Source organism: Hemitrygon akajei, chromosome 8 (genome assembly GCF_048418815.1).
Source record: "Hemitrygon akajei chromosome 8, sHemAka1.3, whole genome shotgun sequence".
Taxonomy (NCBI): Eukaryota; Metazoa; Chordata; class Chondrichthyes; order Myliobatiformes; family Dasyatidae; genus Hemitrygon; species Hemitrygon akajei.
Genome location: NC_133131.1, coordinates 47,645,987 through 47,666,431, shown reverse-complemented (window position 1 = coordinate 47,666,431; position 20,445 = coordinate 47,645,987). Strand labels below are relative to the sequence as shown.

Here is a 20,445-nt window from a genome sequence, read left to right as displayed (position 1 = left end):
CTTTTCCAGCTCCAGCAACCCGGGTTCAGTTCTGCCGCTGTCCGTATGGATTTCCTATGTCCTCCGGGTGCTCTGGTTTCCCCCCACATTCCAACGATGTTGGGTTGATAGGCTAATTGGTCACATGGGTGTAATTGGGTGGTGTGAATTGGAAGGGGTTGTTACTGTGCTGTTTCTTTAAATGAAAACAATAATAGATTTAGAGTAGAGCTAGGCACTTTGGCAGTGGGAGGATCATTAACCTGCATTTGGTCAAGCCAGCCTGTATCTGCTGAGCAGGAGGCTGGTGTTGCTAGACTTCCCACAATCAGGGCTTAATTGGAGGTAATTCACTAATGGTATTGTGTGATCTGCCGTAGACTGGACAGCTTTTGGAAGCAGGACTGGTTAGGAGAAAGAAAACATCTTCTGTTTTTGGAGGGATTAGTTATAAAGCCATTCAAATTCACAGTAAAAAGCTTCTTACAGGCAATATTTATGGCTAGGTCAACCACCAAGGTCATGTGCACATCCCTTGTAATTCAGTAAACTCACAATCAATGAATATATTTTTAAGTGCCATATCTTGTTAACAACAGCATTGGCATTTCATGTTGCTCATTACATTGTGTTTCCCAACCAATCATGTGTTAAATCTAACTTCATTTGTCACTCGGCGAAACTTCAGAATTTCTCACAGCCTGAACACATCAACATCTATTTATCGATAAGAGACATAAAGCCAAGCACGTGCTCGGTACTGTCGGAAACAGTTCTTTATATCTTGTAGGACAGGGTGCACCTAATGGAGGCCACAGCAATTTACCTTCAGCTGATAGTTAGGGCTATATGGCTTTTCTCCAAGGCTGGAGATATTGCTCTCCATCATCAGAGTAGTCTTTACAGCAACCAGGCCAACAGGGCATTGGTATTGATGGCATGGATATTAGCTTATTGATATGAACATTGGAAATTGACATGGATATTGGTTTATTATTGTCACTTGTATCAAGATACAGTGAAAAGCTTGTCTTGCACACTGATAATACAGATCAGATCATTGCACAATGCATTTGGGTGCAATAGGGTAAACCAACAATAATGTGGAATGAAATGTAAATGTACCAGAAAAGTGCAGTTCAGGTAAACGATGAAGTGCAGGATCATAACGAGATAGTGAGGCCAAGAGTCCAACTATCATACAAGAGGTCCATTCAAGAGTCTGACAATAGTGGGAATGAAGCTGTACTTCATCCTAATGGTACAAACCTTCAGGTGTTTGTATCTTCTCTCCCAATGGAAGAGCAGAGAAGTGGAGAGTGACCAGGGTGAGTGAGTTCTTAGATTATGATGGTTGCTTTACTGAGGCAGCAAGAACCCATGGATGGTGAAATAATGTTTGTACATTCTACAGTTCCTTCAGATTTTAAATGAGCAAACAAGTGCTTCATATTTTCCTTCTAAGCACTCGCCACAAGATGTTTGAAGTCTTTCTCTTTCAGACATTCAAGAACTGCAATCTGAGTAGGCAATGGTAGAAGTCCTTGATGAAACCATACTATCTCTCATTTAACTCTCCCAGTTATTGGCACAGATATTGACAAAGTGAGTAATTTAGAAGTTAGTTTCGAGGAAGAATCTGCACAAGGCGAAGGTAGCCCAGGGTGAGCGTAAACTTCCCTCCACCTCCACCTAAACTGAAAACGGGTTTGAACATGCATTCTACTAAAGACTAAAGCCAGGCCTTTGACAGGATAGCCCACGGACAAGAGCTGACAGGTTTTGGGGTCCTCTAAGTCCACTTGGCTTCAGACCTTGAACAGCCTTGGTCCAAAAATAGACAGCAGTGCTGAGTCCCAGATATAAGGCAAGACTGATTGTTCTTAGCATCAAAATAGACGTTGAGTGAATATAGAATCAAGTAACCCCAGCCAAACTGAAGTCAATGAGAATAGAGCGGGAAACACTTCACTGGCTAAAGTCCTACCATCACAAAGGGTGATGATTATGATTGTTGAAACTCAGTTATCTCAGTCCTGGATTGTTATTGTAGGAGTTTATCAGACCCACTATTTCCAGCAGTTTAATGTAAGCTTAGAAGTAGGTTTGTTGCATTTATTTATGTTATTGCTACTGGTGTCTTTCAGTTATTGCAGTAGTTAGAACTTACCAGTACATCTAGTAATCGTCAAATATAGTACAGAAATATTTACTCATGATTGTGCAATGCTCAATTCCATTCATAACCACAGCAAATGAAGCTGTCAACGCCTGCACTCAGCAGGATCTGGACAACATTTAGGCACGAGCTGATAAGTAGCAAGAAGCACTCATGTCTCACACATTACTCCTTTCTAAGATGTTGATAATTTCCTCCTGCCGGTGCTGATTGGCTCACTGGGATTTTCAAGCAAGTTGTGTGTTATTCCTTCCTGAGATCCAGGAAGGAGAATAGTGCTCCAAGGATACAATGTGGGTAGAGTTTCATGTTAGGAACCCTTTCCCCTCTCTTCCGCCTCCTCTTCCAGCAGGTCATCTAGTTCTAGATTCCCTTTATTTCAATCAAACTAAGGGGAATATCTGTTGTTTGGTATTTCTGGGATCAACTCATATGAAGGACCTTGAAAACACGGCCAACTATGCCAATACCTGACAAGTATTCTCTCTGGAATTTTGTACCTCTAAAGAATTCCAGAGAGAAACAGAATTGTAGTCACAGACACCAGAAGTAGTCAACTCTTTGACAACTTGTAGTTCAGGGAGACAAAAGAAATGGAGGTGTGTCACCACTTTACGTGTAGATACTGATATAGTATTTACAAATAATATCACCAAAGAAGAGTATCCAGGTAGGAACTAGGGTAGGCTGGGATAGATGTGTGAGGAACATCAGAAGCAATGGTGTGCATAGGTGATTCTGCAGCTATATCTGGGTGGAGTTGGAGGAATATAAAATTTTGAGGGGGATTGATTGGGTGAATATGCAGTCAGTCTCCTAGGGTTGGAGAATCAAGAACTAAAGAGAATGGGTTAAGCTGAGCAGGGACAGATTTAATAGGAACCTGAGGAACAACTTTTTCCACCCTGGTGTTGGTCAGTGTTTGGAATGAGTTGACAGAGGAAGTGGTTGTGCAGGTACATTAACAACATTTATAAGGAATTGTTTAGAGGATATGAGCTAAACACAGGCAATGGGACTAGCTAGATTGGAGCCTTGGGTAGCATGGGCCATTTGGGCTGAATGGCTTATTTCCATGCTGTATTACTCGATGAAACTAAACTGCAAACATTTGCTGAGCACCGGTGGGGTGGATGAGTTGAAGAGTGAGTACAGTGCACAGCATGTGGCCTCTATTAGACATGGCTAGCATCAAGACTGATGACACAATCTTCAATAGTATCAGTCTTCTTCCAGGAACCATCCGCGTTACAAATATCACTGCCCACACTAATTGGCAGTTTCTGAGAGCCCTCATACAAATACTCTGTGATGTCTGCATGTGTTAGCCTCATAATTGATACCCAAAGATTAATTTTGAGGCACATTATAGCAAAGCATTTTATTGATATATGTATATGCAGGTGGAATGTTGAAAAAAACTTCACAAATAGAAAAACATATCTGCACTTTCAGCACCCATCTATCCACTAATTCTGGAATTGAACTTCTGGGAAGCATGCCTTTGATATAAGGGACCAGCAGACTGTGCTCCCTGTCAGCAGCGTATTTTGTGAAATCAGCCTTCAGATGCTTTTGAAATTACATGATGCCTAACCATTGATGAAAGCTTGACGTGTGCGAAGCAAAGAGTGCAATGATCTCCTAAAACCCATTCATTACTGTTATAATGTGAGGCTGTTTGAAGGATGTCACAGGTTGATAGCATAAGATCTCTCCAACAAGCCAAGACCATGGGAATGACAAAGTACCACATAAACTTCTAAATTAAACAAGAAACTAAGTGGAGTTTCAGATACAGAAGACTCAGTGGGTTAGAGAATTAACTTACTAAAGGCACAGAATACTTTGATTTTAACAAGCTTGTCCCAAAACGCGATGATGTTTAATCTAGTTATCTTTCTGAAACAGTGTAAGTCCCTGTGGAGGTTAAGGGCAATGAAACCCCTATGGGGCAACATAAATAGATTTTCAGAAATAGGCTACATTGCCATAAAATAATGAGGAGCATGGAATAGAGAGCTGTAGAGCAAAATCAAATGCATTGGTTAAATGGAAATTGCCCTTCCTTGAAGATTCAGACTACCAACTCAATATGAGATATTAGTAAATTTATTGCAATATTTTGTCTGACTGTCACTATAATTATCCTGATGTAACCTGCTTTCTTCTTTCCCACCTGTTCCTTGTACATCATGAACTTAAATAAATCTTGGGGGAAGATATTTAATTTTTTCTGAGTTCACTTATCATATGAAGTGAAATGAGTTTCAGCAAGCTCAATTCAATCTCTAGTGGATACATTTCCATTGCACAAAATTAACCATATTTCTGCACTAATTGGCACTAAATTGCTATTCTTGCGAGAAGCGGTAAGGTAACTAACGTGGGAGATGGATGCATCCTGATCATGAAACTTAAAAACAAATGCTGTGATTGTAGCTCTCAAACGCAGCAGTTTATGAAATCCAGTGTGTCAGTAAAAAAGTGCAAAGGTCCCCAGAAATATCTTAGCATCTCCACAAAGTGTACAGTCCATAAAGCAAAAAAGAAATCTCTATTGATGATTGGAGGATCTTCTCTGAAATGGACCACACTATACTAAACTGGAGATATGAAAACAGCATTGCCTTCCAGATCAAAATATGCAATGTGGGTTCAAGAGCGCAGCAAGAAGATCTTGTTATTTTATTGATATTTTTCTTGATAGTTGATCCCTAAAAGCACTTGCTACACTGGTTGTGGTATTTTTATGACCTCCCTGTTAAAACCGGATTATGAATGAATAGAGACTTGTTATTCAAAGTAGGAATTTGGCTGGTGTCAATGTACAATTATAAGCAACTATTAATTTGGATAAAGAGGCAGATTTGTTGGTGAACTGAAATACTTGTCGTAACAATCTAGCTTTGTAATGCAAATATCAGCATTCCTATGATAATCAAAGGTAAGAAGAACAACTGTGGTGAAATCCAGAAGATGTTTCATAAATTTCAATAGTTCACTATCACTAACGGATTACTTAGATCATTTATTAAAAGGTAGAGATTTATGTGAGCATTAATGAAGCATGTGGTGAGTTCCAATTTTCCACAAAAAAATTGCTCAGTTTCAACTGCACTACTATTAACCAAGGCTGAACCGGAGTTTCAGCCCTGCTCTGAGCCTCCCCACTGAGATCATTACTGTGAAATTGTAGGATCTTCACAGAAACTGCAAGATAATCACAGTTAGCAGAGCAGGGCTAACAATTCATATTGTAAGGACCCTGTTAATGATCACTTAGTGTCCTCACCTGCAAATTAATCTTGGAACTTCAGAGAGAACAATAAAAAATAGATTCTCAGTCTGGCTGATAGGATGAAAAGCAATGTATTATGCGCAAATGAGGGAGACTACAAAGATATGAGGGAGGAGCTGGCTGGTGTAGACTGGGAACATATGCTATATCAACACACACAAAATGCTGGAGGAATTCAGCAGGTCGGGCATCAAAGGAAATGAATAAACAGTCTGGCCAAGACCCTACTCCGGGACTGGAAATGAAGGGGGGAGATGCCAAAATAAAAAGGTGGGAGGATGGCAAGGAGGCTCGCTGGAAGGCGATAGGTGAAGCCAGGTGGGTGGTAAAGATCAAGGGCTGGAGAATCTGGTTGGAGAGGAGAGTGGACCACAGGAGGAAGGGAAGGGCGAGGGGAACCTGGGGGAAGCAAATAGGCAGGTGAAAAGAGGTAAAAGGTTAGAGTGGGGAAGGTGGGGTGGGATTTGTCTATCAGAAGGAGAAATTGATATTCATGCCATCAGGTTGGAAGCCATCTCACTATATTTTAGGATAGTTGAGGAATAGTGGAGGACTTTCAAAGATATTTTGCATGGTGCTCAGCACAAGTGCAGTGTAGAGTATATTCCAGCTAAAAGCCAAGACAGTAAAGGTGAGGAGAGCAAGACTTGGATAACTGAGAAAGTAAATGAAATAATCGATTTAAATGCTCATGTATGCACTTGCCAAGGGTAGTGGCAAACTGGAAGATTGGGAAAACCTTAAAAAGCAACAAAGAACCACTAAACAAGCATTAAGGAAAGAAATATAGGTAACGAAAGTAAACTAGCACAAGCATAAAAACATAGTAGAAGTTTTTATAATTAGATAAAACAGAAAAGGTTGGCTGAAGTGAAGGTAGCTCCCTTGGAAGATGAGAAGAGGGAATTAATATTGGGTAATGTGGAAATAGCCGAGGCATATTGTGTTGGCCTTCATAGCGGAAGACATCTAAGATGCCAAGAAGAGATGTTATTGATCTGATGGGAGGTGAGGGCCTGGATACAGTCATTGTTACTAAAGAGGTAGTGATGAACAAACTAGAAGGTCTAAAGGTGGACAAGTTCCCTGCTCCTGATGGGATGCATCCCAGACTACTGAAAGAAATGGTGGAAGTTCCAGTCGATACGTTTGTGATAATTTACCAAAATTCTTTGGATTCTGGACAGGTCCCAGTGGATTGGAAGGTAATGGATTTCACACCACTGTTTAAAAAAAGGACATGGTCAAACAGCGGGTAGCTATTAGTCAGATAGTTTAACATCTGTAGTCAGGAAAATGCCTGAAGCTGTCACTAAGTAAGAAATAGTGAGACATCAGGATAGAAGTGGTTCCATCAGACAGACACAGCATGGCAAGTCCTGTTTGACAAAATTATTGTTGTTCTTTGAGGATATGTTGAACATTACAGATAGAAGGAAACAGGTGGATGTTGCATATTTGGATTTCCAAAAGGTATTCGATAAAGTGCTGCATAGAAGAGTTATTGATAAGATAAGGATACATCAGGTTGTGGGAGGGTAATGTATTAGCATGGATAGAGAATTGCTTAACCAACAGAAGAAAGAGAGTTTGCGTATAAGGAGAAGGTGGGAGTGGAGGATGCTATCACGTATTTGCTGCACAAATCACTCTCTCACCTAGAGGGGGTCAGTTGTGCTGTGAGGATTACATTCCTGGACTTCTCTAGTGCCTTTAACACCATCCAGCCCAAGATCTTAAGGCACAAACTAACGGAGATGGGAGTAGACTCTCACATGGTGGATTGGATAGTGGACTACTTGACAGATAGACCTCAGTATGTGCGGTTGGGAGACTGTAGGTCTGACACGGTGGTCAGCAGCACAGGGGCGCCGCAGGGAACCGTACTCTCTCCGGTCCTGTTCACCCTGTACACATCAGACTTCCAATATAACTCGGAGTCCTGCCATGTGCAGAAGTTCGCTGATGACACGGCCATAGTGGGGTGTGTCAGGAATGGACAGGAGGAGGAGTATAGGAAACTGATACAGGACTTTGTGATATGGTGCAACTCAAACTACCTGCGTCTCAATATCACCAAGACCAAGGAGATGGTGGTGGACTTTAGGAGATCTAGGCCTCATATGGAGCCAGTGATCATTAATGGAGAATGTGTGGAGCAGGTTAAGACCTACAAGTATCTGGGAGTACAGTTAGACGAGAAGCTAGACTGGACTGCCAACACAGATGCCTTGTGCAGGAAGGCACAGAGTCGACTGTACTTCCTAAGAAGGTTGGCGTCATTCAATGTCTGTAGTGAGATGCTGAAGATGTTCTATAGGTCAGTTGTGGAGAGCGCCCTCTTCTTTGTGGTGGCGTGTTGGGGAGGAAGCATTAAGAAGAGGGACGCCTCACGTCTTAATAAGCTGATAAGGAAGGCGGGCTCTGTCGTGGGCAAAGTACTGGAGAGTTTAACATCGGTAGCTGAGCGAAGGGCGCTGAGTAGGCTACGGTCAATTATGGATAACTCTGAACATCCTCTACATAGCACCATCCAGAGACAGAGAAGCAGTTTCAGCGACAGGTTACTATCGATGCAATGCTCCTCAGACAGGATGAAGAGGTCAATACTCCCCAATGCCATTAGGCTTTACAATTCTACCGCCAGGACTTAAGAACTTTTTAAAAGTTATTATTATTGCTTTTTGAGATAGTGATTTAGATGCATATCATATTTTTTACTGAGTTAAGTATTGTATGTAATTAGTTTTGCTACAACAAGTGTATGGGACATTGGAAAAGAGTTGAATTTCCCCATGGGGATGAATAAAGTATCTATCTATCTATCTATCTATCTAAATTATCATTTTTCTGATTGGCAATCAGTGGTTAACAAAGTACCATGGAGCCAGTGCTGGGCTCACAAGTGTTCACAGTACACATTAATGATTTGGAAGAGGGGACTGTGTGTAGTGTATCCAAGTTTGCTGGTGACACTAAATTGAGTGGAAAAATAAATTGTTTAGAGAATACAGAGAGTCTTCAAAAAGATATAGATTGGTTAAGTGAGTGGGCAAGGGAATGGCACTTTGGAGTAAAAGTAGAAAATTAGATTATTATTTAAATGGTGAAAGACATTGAAAAGAGGGACTTAAGAGTGGTTGTTCACGAATCGCAAAAGATTTGTTTATATATGCAATAAGTTATCAAGTTATCAATGCCATCTATAAATTTGCCAATGACACAACTATTGTTGGCAGAATTTCAGATGGTGACAAGGAGAGTACTTGAGTGCAGGAGCACTATAGATCAGCTGCCTGAGTGGCGTCACAACAGCAATCTTGCAGTTAAGGTCAGTAAGACCATGTAATTGGTTGCGAACTTCAGGAATGGAAGACAATGGAACACACCAGTCCTCATCGAGGGATCAGCAATGGAAAGGAAAAATTGAATTGAATTGACTTTATTACTTGCATCCTTTTACAAGAGTAAAAATCTTTATGTTAGGTCTCTGTCTAAATGTGCAATCTATAGTAATTTGTAATAAATAGTATGTACAACAGGACAGTCAATATAACATAGAAATACAGTTGTGTCAGCGTGGATTAATCAGTCTGATGGCCTGCTGGAAGAAGCTGTCCCGGAGCCTGTTGGTCCTGGCTTTTATGCTGTGGTACCATTTCCTGGATGAGCAGTCTTAAGCTCCTGGGCATCAACATCTCTGAAGATCTATCCTGGGTCCAACATATTGATACAGTTACAAAGAAGGCACGACAGCGGCTATATTTCATTAGGAGTTTGGGGAGATTTGGTATCATCAAAGACTCTCACAAATTTCTACAGGTGTACCGTGGGAGCATTCTAATTGGTTGCATCACCATCTGGTTTGGGGGGGGGGGGGGGCTTCTGCACAGGATTGGAAAATTGCAGAATGTTGCCAACTCGGCCAGCTCCATCACAGGCACTAGCCTCCCCAACATCGAGGACTCCTTCAAAAGGCAATGCCTCAAGAATGTGGTATCCATCATTTAGAACCCCCCCCCCCCCCATCACCCAGGATGTGCCTTCTCCTTGCAGCCATCAAGGAGGAGGTACTGGGGCCTGAAGACACGCGCTCGGAATTTTAATAACAGCTTCGACCCCTCCATCATCAGATTTCTGAATGAGCTATGAGCCCATGAACACTGCCTCACTATTCTTCACTACCACTTTGTACTACTGATTTAATTATTTTTTATATATTTATATATGCCACAAAACAGAACATCTCAGGACATATGCCAATAATATTAACCTGATTCTGATTCTAATTCTGAGAGGGCTAATGGAATACTAGCCTTCATTGCCAGAGTGACTGAATTTAAGAGCAGTATGCTTCAACTCCATAGGCTGCTGCTGAGGCCACACCTGGAGTTCTGCAGGTACTTCTGCTCCCCTTACTCGAGGCTTTGCAGCTACGGTTGACTCTGGAGACGAGAGTTAACCTATGAGGAGAGACTGAGTCGCCCGAGACTGTGCCTGTTGGAATTCAGAAGAATAAGGGGACATAATATAGAAACTATGCAATTATGAAAGGAATAGATAAAATGGAGGCAGTAAAGTTGATCCACTGTAAATAAGAATAGAACTAGGGGACATCACCTCAAAACTTGAGGGAATACTTTTAGAACAGAGATGAGAAGAAACTCCTTTTCCCAGAGAGTGGTGAATCTGTGGAATTCTCTGCTCAGGAAAGCAGTAGAGGCTACCTCATAAAATATATTTGAGACGAGAGAAAATCTGCAGATACCGGAAATCTGAGCAACACACACAAAATGCTGAAGAAACTCAACAGGCCAGGCAACATCTATGGAAAAGAGTGAACAGTCAATGTTTCAGGCTGAGACCCTTCATCAGGATGCATGGTGAAGGATCCTGGTGAAGGGTCTCAGCCCAAAACGTTGACTATTTACTCTTTTCCGTAGATGCTATCTGGCCGTCTGAGTTTCTCCAGCACTTTGTGCTTGTTTATTGAATATTTATTTATTTATTGAGATGTATTGCAGAATAGGTCCTTCAAGCCATGTTGTCCAGCGATCCCTGGATTTAATCCTAGCCTAATCACAGGGAAATTTACAATGACCAATTAACCTACCACATCCTTGGACTGTGGGGGTGGTGTGGAACTGGAGCACCTAGAGGTAATTCACGCATTTCACAAGGAGAATGTACAAACTCCGTACAAGCAGCAGCGTGGATTGAACCTGGATCACTTGTACTGCAAAGCGTTGTGCTAACCACTATGCTATTGTGTTGCCCTAACTATTAAAATAGTAGAACGCAAACAGGATGAGCCTTGGACTTGTTTTGAATTCAATAAAAGTAGTTTTGCATAATCCCAATCACAATTAGAATGGTAGTTCAATGCTATTTGTACATTTCATCTCCCATCTTGCCAATCAGTAATTTACATTAGACGACACAATGAAATTCCTAAAGGCAACCAGATGAATTGCAATAATTTTAATAACTTCCAAACATTTCAACCTGATGAGCAGGAAACTCCAACAAACATGGCCCACACAATGGCAGCCGGTGCATCAGGACAGGGCACTTTGTGGTTCTCTATCCAGCTATCTAACAGTAATCTGAGAAGCAAGACAACAACAGAGAAAACCGCAAGGCCAGTGAAGACGGGAAATGAGTACGGAATCCAATACAATCCTACAGACCATGTATCATTTCTGCAAGAAACATTTGCCAACTGCACGGTGCATTTTGAGTCAACGATTTATTCCCTTGATGGCATCAGCTACAACATAGCCAAGAAATCTTGTTCTTTTGAGAAAAGAACTATCTAAAATTCTATTCCTACCTTTACATAATTTATATTTGTGTTTGGAGTCTTTTGAAGTGGAATAATCTATCAATAGATTCTCTGTCCAGCTGTTCCAAGGTAATTAAACCAGTATTCATAAACCGATCCAAGTAGCTGAAATTCTTTAAGCTAAGAATCAGTTCTCATCATCTCCTCAGGATTAATTTTCTAATGTCACTCTATTTTTTCACCCTTATGCAGTCCTTTACAAAAATAAAAGATGTAATTTTCATATTTTATCAGAAACTATGAGGTAGGTGGGAAGCAAAAGTACATTATTTCCCAAGGACACAGTGGGACTAGATGACTTTGACAGCCTGCCTGATACAAGCATTGAGGAAATCTCAAAGGATAAGAGCAGAAGTTCCAAAAAACATGACAAGCAACCTTGATTATTTTCATTTCAAGGTCATTACAGCATGTTTATCATGGACAGAATAACTATCCCAGACTATTGAAAATTAAACATACACTGCCAGCACTTATTGAAGGTTTCAAGGTTTTTTAGTGTGATTTCCAGTACACAAGTGTAAAGCAGAATGAAATAATTGTTACTTGGATCCAATGCAGCTTATAAACATCACACCAGGATAAAGAACACAATAGTTTAAAAAACACAATAAATATATAAGATAGCTTATATATATTGATTATATGTACATAAAGTAATGCTAAGTGCATGAGTGTCTGTACATAGGTGACTGACAGGAACTGATAACCTAGGGGGTGTGCTGAGGTGTGTTAGTGGGTTCAGGTGTTGATAAGTTTTACTGTTGGGGGAAAGTAACTGTTTTTGAGTCTGGTGGTCCTGGCATGCACTTTACGTGGCTTCCTCCCTGATGAGAGTGGGATTAATAGTCCATAAACGGGGTTGGTGATATTGCTGGCCTTTCACCAGTATCTTTCTTCATCTATGTCCTTGATGGCAGGTTGGCTGGTGCTGATGATGCATTGGGCAGTTTTGACTACCCGTTGTAAAGTCTTCATCTCCGTTGTAGTGTATCTTCCATTCCATGCAGTGACGCAGCATGTTAGAAGGTCGTGAGTATTGATATGCATAGTCCAGTTGTCTTCAGCCTCCTCAGAAACTAGAGGTGTTGGTGAGCTTTCTTGATTGTGGAGGATGTGTTCTTGGACCAGGAGAAGTGGTGAAAAATGAGCACTCCCAGGAGTTTGAAACTGCTTTCAATTTCCACTGCTGTGTGAGGGATATGAGTTCTCATGGATTCAATAACCATCTCCTTTGTCTTGCTGACATTAAGGAAGAGGTTATTTGCCTGGTACCAGTCCTTGAGCTCTTCCACCTCCTCTCTGTAAGCTATCTCATCGTTGTTGGTGATGAGCCCCACAAATGACGTGACATCTGGATTGCATTAGAAATATAATTTCCAAGGCAAGGTTGTAATATAGAGTATTTGTTGTCACATTTCATCTGAACAATAACTGCAGTTTTAACAAGTACATTAATTACTGATTGAAGAAAATCCTTGTTCTGCCCTGTGCCAGTATCTCAAAAGCACTTTAACATCAGAGAATTAAGTATAATCAATAAAAACAGATTATCTGTTTTAGAAGAGTTGATTGAGGAATAACTGTTGGCCAGGAAACTAAGTACTGCCATGATATTAATAAATGTGATATATATTCAAATTATCTTTACAAGTGTCTGATCAATGTATATTCTTAACTGAAATGAATCATAATTTATTAGCACATACTGGGGATTGATGACCACAGCATTTCTGAAAGTATGTTGCTAAAAATATTATTAGTTGCTATGTCATCAAGATTTGTTGTAGATTCTGTGGAGTTCAGTATTCCGGAATATATTTTTCACAAAAGGTTTTCAAAACTTTCTGCGTATCGCTGGGGAACTGAATGTTACAGCAGGAGACTCAGTGTGTACCCCTGGCTAAAGGTAATGATGCAGCTGAGAGCGTGGACTAATTAGGCCATGAGAGAGGCAACCAAATCCAAATTTATTACCCTACATATGAATGAGTTCTGATTAAATTCAGAAAAATGTTAGAATTTACATGATGGAAGAGGATCCATACTCTGCAATCAGTCTTTATTTTGTCAGACTGATTTTCACCAGGATACCCTCCGAAATTCCAAGCTGATTGTGTTTGATTTTACTCCCATATGAAATATGAGCTCTTGGCTTTTTGTTTGAGGAAGTTTGAAGGGTCATGGAGTGATTGATTTGGTGCAGGGCACCTTACAGCCACAGTAATCATATGCCTCCCACCACTTTGCTGATGATTGATGGAAATGGAATTGTTTGGATTGAGGTTGTCCTGTTCTGTAATGAATTTTCCTCATTGTTACCTAGATACTCATGTTGCATTCTTGATAAGAAAAAAGCTTGACTGGAAGTGCAGATAGTTCTGTAGGATCAGTCTTCAGCATTTCTGAGGGGTCATTATCTGAACTTCGCTCTATCCAATACTCTCAGAAATCTCCTGATATCAGGTACAGTCTTTGAACTCCTTTATTTTCTCAGCTGTAATTTGTTTTATAAGCTGGAGCAGTCCACTGAGAAGTCAAGACCAAGCTGACCATAATGTCATCATCAAAGATCGGGGATGGCTGATTTGGCCATGGGGAGGAAGAAGAATGTGAATAGGTTGGAGTATTTGTATGTTAGGAGCAATGCAAGAATCATGAACAGATCTATCATTTCTGCTAAGCATAGGCAGGTTGTAAGTGAGGAAGGCATCTTCATTAGACATGTTTTTTCTCTCGTATGTGGGAACATTTAAGTGATTGTCAAATGCATCTATGTATTTCAGCAAAAAGTCTCAAGCAACTCTAGCATAACGTTCACACCAAATCAAATAATGTGGCATTGGAGTACGTGACCAAAAGCTTGGTCAGACAATACGTTTTATGAAGATTCTTGAATGTGATTAATACTGCTAGCATTGATGGGCACAACATTATTTTGCTATGCACTGTTTCTAGAACCTGTTATTACTCTGTAATAATCTGAGTAAGCTATCCAAGCTGTAGGATGGCACCACAGTGCTTTGATATAGCCCTGCATGGATTGTGAATCTCCTGTCATAGCATAGCTGATTTCTAAACAATAACATGCTGGCACAATGCAGGCTTACCTACTCTAAATAGAATACTTGGCAAATGTGAATGCATCCCTTTAGAATGTTGACTCTCTCAGACCTCTTGGCATTTATGGATGTTTCTCCAGGATACTTTTGAAGTATTCCTAGTACCCAAAATCTTAAATGTCAGTTTCAACTGCAAGTTAAATTATGAATGGACCCCAAGTCAATATACCCAGAGAAGAGAAGAAGCCTTTGAAAGGGTCATTTGGCACTGTCATACAGGTAAGACGAGCTTGATATCTTCCTGTTTATTCCTACTGTATACCCCTGTGGAATAACAGCAAATCTGATTATAAAGACAGGCCAGATATTCCAGATTAGAACTAAGCCTTCTCTAAATTGTCATCTTTGTAATATGATGCGTCATGTGGCATTTCTTCCTTCCACATGGGCTGTCTTTGACCAACCCTGTCATTTACAATAATCCAGTCAAATTTATGACATTATACTCCACGTGGCCTTCTGTTTAAATTTTCTATGATGTTCTCTTTGCAGGTATTGAATGAAATATTTGCTTTCACTCAGGATACATGTATAACTTATGATTGCATTCAAGTTCTATAATGTTTACGTTACCAGTTGTCTCTGTGCTCTATGAGAATGAAGAGATATACTGAAAGCAGCCCAGGTCAGATCTATGAGGTTGTTATAAAGAAGGTGTGTTAGGCAAATGCAATTTATGGGAGATTGTGATGGTATTTGTGAGGATTTCTTATGTTTGGTTCATTATTATTCTGACTTAATAATTGTCAATAGAACCTCAACCAGTGACCCCACTGTTACCTATGACTATTTAACTCAGAGTTTGATATCAACCAAGCTATAAGACCAGTGTTGTGGTGATTCTTTGATGAATCAGTTATCCATTAGACAGCCAATGCTGCCTTTATTAGGTTTCCTGTCTCAATAATTTTTTTCCTTCTCTTCCAACTGGTGACAGAATCTCATTCCAATTTATCCCTTAATTGCAGCTTGTCAGGCAGTGTGCTCCCAGTGCCTTTATTTTCTCAATTGAAAGGAGCAAGTGGGATGAAAGCCGATACTGCACTGCTCACGTGCCTTTTCAAATATATCCCTATTTTTAATACACACATATTCAGGATTGACAGCTAAGCTGAAAGTTGTACAAGCTGAATTGCTTGGTGCAACACCATAGAAATAGAGTGGCTATGTTGGGTATGTACATAATGAAACTGTTTCCCTTGTATAGGTATGGAGTCTCACATAAGATAATTAAGTAGAACCATGTTCTATAATTTTCTTACTTGAAAGTCATCACAACTTATCAATATAATGTAAATACAAAGCATACATAAACATTCCCAGAGATTACATTATACTGTATTTTCATAACTGACCAATTTTGCAATATGCTCCCAGTATGCTGAGTTGCATTGTAAATGCCCTGATGTAGCCAGTCTTCTTGTGATATGTACACTTTAAGGTTTTTGTTTACAGCATGGCAACAGACCATGGCAAATAAAATCTCCATGTGGAGTTGTTAAGAATTCTTGAAAATGAGTGACTAGGTTGTAGAACAGTCAGAATAGTAATGATTAAAGTTTGAAATATTGCAGAATATTGGTAGCTCGATTGGCTAATTGGAAGTTTGGTTAATCGCCAAACTTGGCAAAATGTTTGCAGGTGTTTTGGCCCCAAAAGAGAAACCATTATCTGTCGCCTCCTCAGAATGCCAGCTTATATACTCCTCTGGGGCCCGAATGAATATTGATTAGATGCTGTAACCTGGTTGCCTGGTTCAAAACGCAGGGAACAGTTTAGCAGTAGAAGATTCTGATTGGCTAGCTTTGAGAGAGGTCTGTTGGAAGTGCTTGCTTCACTGTCCAGTTCCCAAGATTACTGGTGATTCATTGATTATTGTTGTCGTCGTTTTTCTTTTCTCCATAACTGAAGTTATCAATGCTAGTCTGGAACCTGATAGTTGTAGGGTAATAACTGATCCTGAACCTGGTAGTGTGGTTTCTGTACCTTCCTGCCCAATGGTAGTTGTGAGAAGAGGGCATGGCCTGAATGGTGCGGGGTCTTTGAAAATGCATGCTGCTTTCTTGTGGCAGTGCTCAGTGTAAATGTAGTCAATGGTTGGGAGGACTTCGCCTGTGATGGACTGGGCTATGATCATCACTTCCTCTTCAGTTCCTGGGTATTGGTATTTCTCTATCAGGCTTCTATGCAACTAGTTAGGATACTCTTCCCTGTGCAGCAATAGAAGTTTGTCAAAGAGTTCGGTGACATGGCAAATCTACGCACACTTCTAAGAAAGTAGAGGCACTGCTGTGCCTTCCTTGTGATGAAACTTGCATGCTGGTCCCAGGACAAATCCTCTGACATGTTAACACCAAGGAATTTAAAGCTGGTGACCCTCTTCATTTCCATTCCCATAATGAAGACTGGTATATGGACTTATGGCTCTTTCCTCCTCTAGTCAATATTCAGCTCTTTGGTTTTGTTGACATTGAATGAGAGATTGTTGTGACACCACTCAACCAAATTTTCAATCTTTCTTTTATATGCCACACCATAAATTATTGGAAGTTAGGAGACAGTAAGGATGGTGGATCTTTGAACAATCACGTAGAATTTATGATCTATAAGGCAAACTAACAAAGCTAAAGCTGACCGAGTACCCTGAATCCAAATGGTAAGGTTCTAAAGAAAATGGCTGAAGAGATTGTGCATATGATAGCATTGAATTTTCAAAGTTCTCTACAGTTTGGAAAAGTTATTCTGGATTGGAAAAAAGTATCATCATTCAAATGGAAGGGAAAAAGCAGGGAGCTACATGGTGTTTCATTGGCTTATCATCGGCAGAATGTTGGAACATCACGCAGTCCCACCATTATTAAAGTGATAACAAGAAGCCTACATAATCAGAGTATTCATAGGGAGCTAATAGTTTGGTGTTTCATGTGGAAGCAAGTTCTAGGGTTCCAGCCCAGAACACTGTAACACAGATACAGCATGAAGTAGACTAAAAATGTAACCAATAAATATAGAGAATGGCTAGGTTCTTGAGTTAATGTTTCCTGTTTCAGAATAGCCTTCCTTATTTTATGATTTCCACAGACTGTTTAGTTTTCTGTTATCAATGTACCAGAGGTCGTGGTACATATTGGTACCAATAACATAGGTAGGAAAAGGGAAGAGGTCCTGAAAACAGACCACAGGGAATTAGGAAGGAAGTTGAGAAACAGGACCACAAAGGTAGTAATCTCGGGATTACTGCCTGTGCCACATGACAGTGAGTATAGGGATAGGATGAGGTGGAGGATAAATGCGTGGCTGAGGAATTGGAGTAGGGGTCAGGGATTCAGATTTCTGGATTATTGGGACCTCTTTTGGGGCAGGTGTGACTTGTACAAAAAGGATGGGTTGCACTTGAATTCCAGGGGGACCAATATCATGGTGGGGAGGTTTGCTAAGGCTACTTGGGGGGTGAAATTGTTGGGGGGTGGGAACTGAACTGAAGAGACTGGAGAAGAGGAGGTTCGCACACAAATACAGAAAGCTTGTAGACAGTGTGAGAGGGAGGATAGGCAGGTGATAGAGAAGGGACGCACTCAGACCAAAGGTTTGAGATGTGTCTATTTTAATGCAAGGAGTATTGTGAACAAAGCAGATGAGCTTAGAGCATGGATCAGTACTTGGAGACACGATGTGGTGGCCATTACAGAGACTTGGATGGCTCAGGGACAGGAATGGTTACTTCAAGTGCAGGGTTTTAGATGTTTCAGAAAGGACACGGAGGGAAGCAAAAGAGGTGGGGGCGTGGCACTGTTGATCAGAGATAGTGACACAGCAGCAGAAAAGGTGGATGTCATGGAGGGATTGTCTATGGAGTCTCTGTGGATGGAGGTTAGGAACAGGAAGGGGTCAATAACTTTACTGGGTGCTTTTATAGGCCACCCAATAGTAACAGGGATATGAAGCAGATAGGGAAACAGATTCTGGAAAGGTGTAATAATAACAGAGTGGTCGTGGTGGGAGATTTTAATTTCCCAAATATCGATTGGCATCTCCCTAAAGCGAGGGGTTTAGATGGGGTGGAGTTTGTTTGGTGTGTTCAGGAAGGTTTCTTGACACAGTATGCAGATAAGCCTACAAGAGGAGAGGTTGAAATTGATTTGGTATTGGGAAATAAACCTGGTCAGGTGTCAGATCTCTCAGTGGGAGAGCATTTTGGAGATAGTGATCATAATTCTGTCTCCTTTACAATAGCATTGGAGAGAGATGGGAACAGACAAGTTAGAAAAGTGTTTAATTGGAGTAAGAGGAATTATGAGACTATCATCCAGGAAATTGGAAGCTTAAATTGTAAACAGATGTTCTCAGGGAAAAGAACAAAAGAAATGTGGCATATGTTCAGGGGATATTTGTGTGGAGTTCTGTATAGACAGAATGAGACAGGGAAATTATGGTAGGATACAGGAACCGTGGTGTACAAAGGCTGTAATAAATCTAGTCAAGAAGAAAAGAAAAGCTTACAAAAGATTTAGAAAGCTAGGTAATGTTAGAGATCTAGAAGATTATAAAGCTAACAAGAAGGAGCTTAAGAATGAAATTAGGAGAGCCAGAAGGGGCCATGATAAGGCCTTGGCAAGCAGGATTAAGAAAAACCCCAAGGCATTCTACAAGTATGTGAGGAGCAAGAGGAAAAGACGTGAAAGAAAAGGACCTATCAAGTGTGACAGTGGAAAAGTGTGTATGGAACCAAAGGAAATAGCAGAGGTTCTTAATGAATACTTCAGTATTCACTATGGAAAAGGGTGATTTTAGAGATGACTTTCAGCAGACTGAAAAGCTTGAGCATGTAGATATTAAGAAAGAGGATGGGCTGGAGCTTTTGGAAAGCATCAAGTTGGATAAATTACCATGACTGGATGAGATGTACCCCAGGTTACTGTGGGAGACGAGGGAGGAGATTGCTGAGCCTCTGGTGATGATCTTTGCATGATCAATGGGGACAGGAGGGGTTCTGGAGGATTGGAGGGTTGTGGATGTTGTTCCTTTATTCAAGAAAGGGAGCAGAGATAGCCCAGGAAATTATAGACCAGTGAGTCTTACTTCAGTGGTCAGTAAGTTGATGGAGAAGATCCTGAAAGGCAGGATTTATGAACATTTGGAGAGGTATAATATGATTAGGAATAGTCAACATGGCTTTGTCAAGTGCAGGTCGTGCCTTACAAGCCTGATTGAATTTTTTGAGGATGTGACTAAACACATTGATGAAGGAAGAGCAGTAGATGTAGTGTATATGGATTTCAGCAAGGCATTTGATAAGGTACCCAATGTAAGGCTTATTGACAAAGTAAGGAGGCATGGGATCCAAAGGGACATTGCTTTGTGGATCCAGAACTGGCTTGCCCACAGAAGGCAAAGAGTGGTTGTAGATGGGTCATATTCTGCATGGAGGTCGGTGACCAGTGGTGTGCCTCAGAGATCTGTTCTGGGACCCCTACTCTTTGTAATTTTTATAAATGACCTGGATGAGGAAGTGGAGGGATGGGTTAGTAAGTTTGCTGATGACACAATGGTTGGAGGTGTTGTGGATAGTTTGGAGGGCTGTCAGAGGTTACAAAGGGACATTGATAGGATGCAAAACTGGGCTAAGTGGCAGATGGAGTTCAACCCAGATAAGTGTGAAATGGTTCATTTTGGTAGGTCAAATATGATGGCAGACTCTTAATGGTATTAATGGTAAGACTCTTGGCAGTGTGGAGGATCAGAGGGATCTTGGGGTCCGAGTCCATAGGACACTCAAAGCTTTCATGCAGATTGACTCTGTGGTTAAGAAGGCTTACGATATGTTGGCCGTCATCAATCGTGGAACTGAATTTAGGAGCCGGGAGGTAATATTGCAGCTATATAGGACCCTGGTCAGCCCCCACTTGGAGTACTATGCTCAGTGCTGGTTGCATCACTATAGGAAGGATGTGGAAGCCATAGAAAGGGTGCAGAGAAGATTTACAAGGATGTTGCCTGGATTGGGGAGCAAGCCTTATGA

The 20,445-nt window shown here is 40.8% G+C and overlaps 1 protein-coding gene across 4 annotated transcripts in view; it reads left to right on the top strand.

Moving 5' to 3' along the window:
• The window catches only part of srrm3 (serine/arginine repetitive matrix 3), a 329,821-nt gene that overhangs the window by 19,004 nt on the left and 290,372 nt on the right, over positions 1 to 20,445 (top strand). The window lies entirely within an intron of this gene.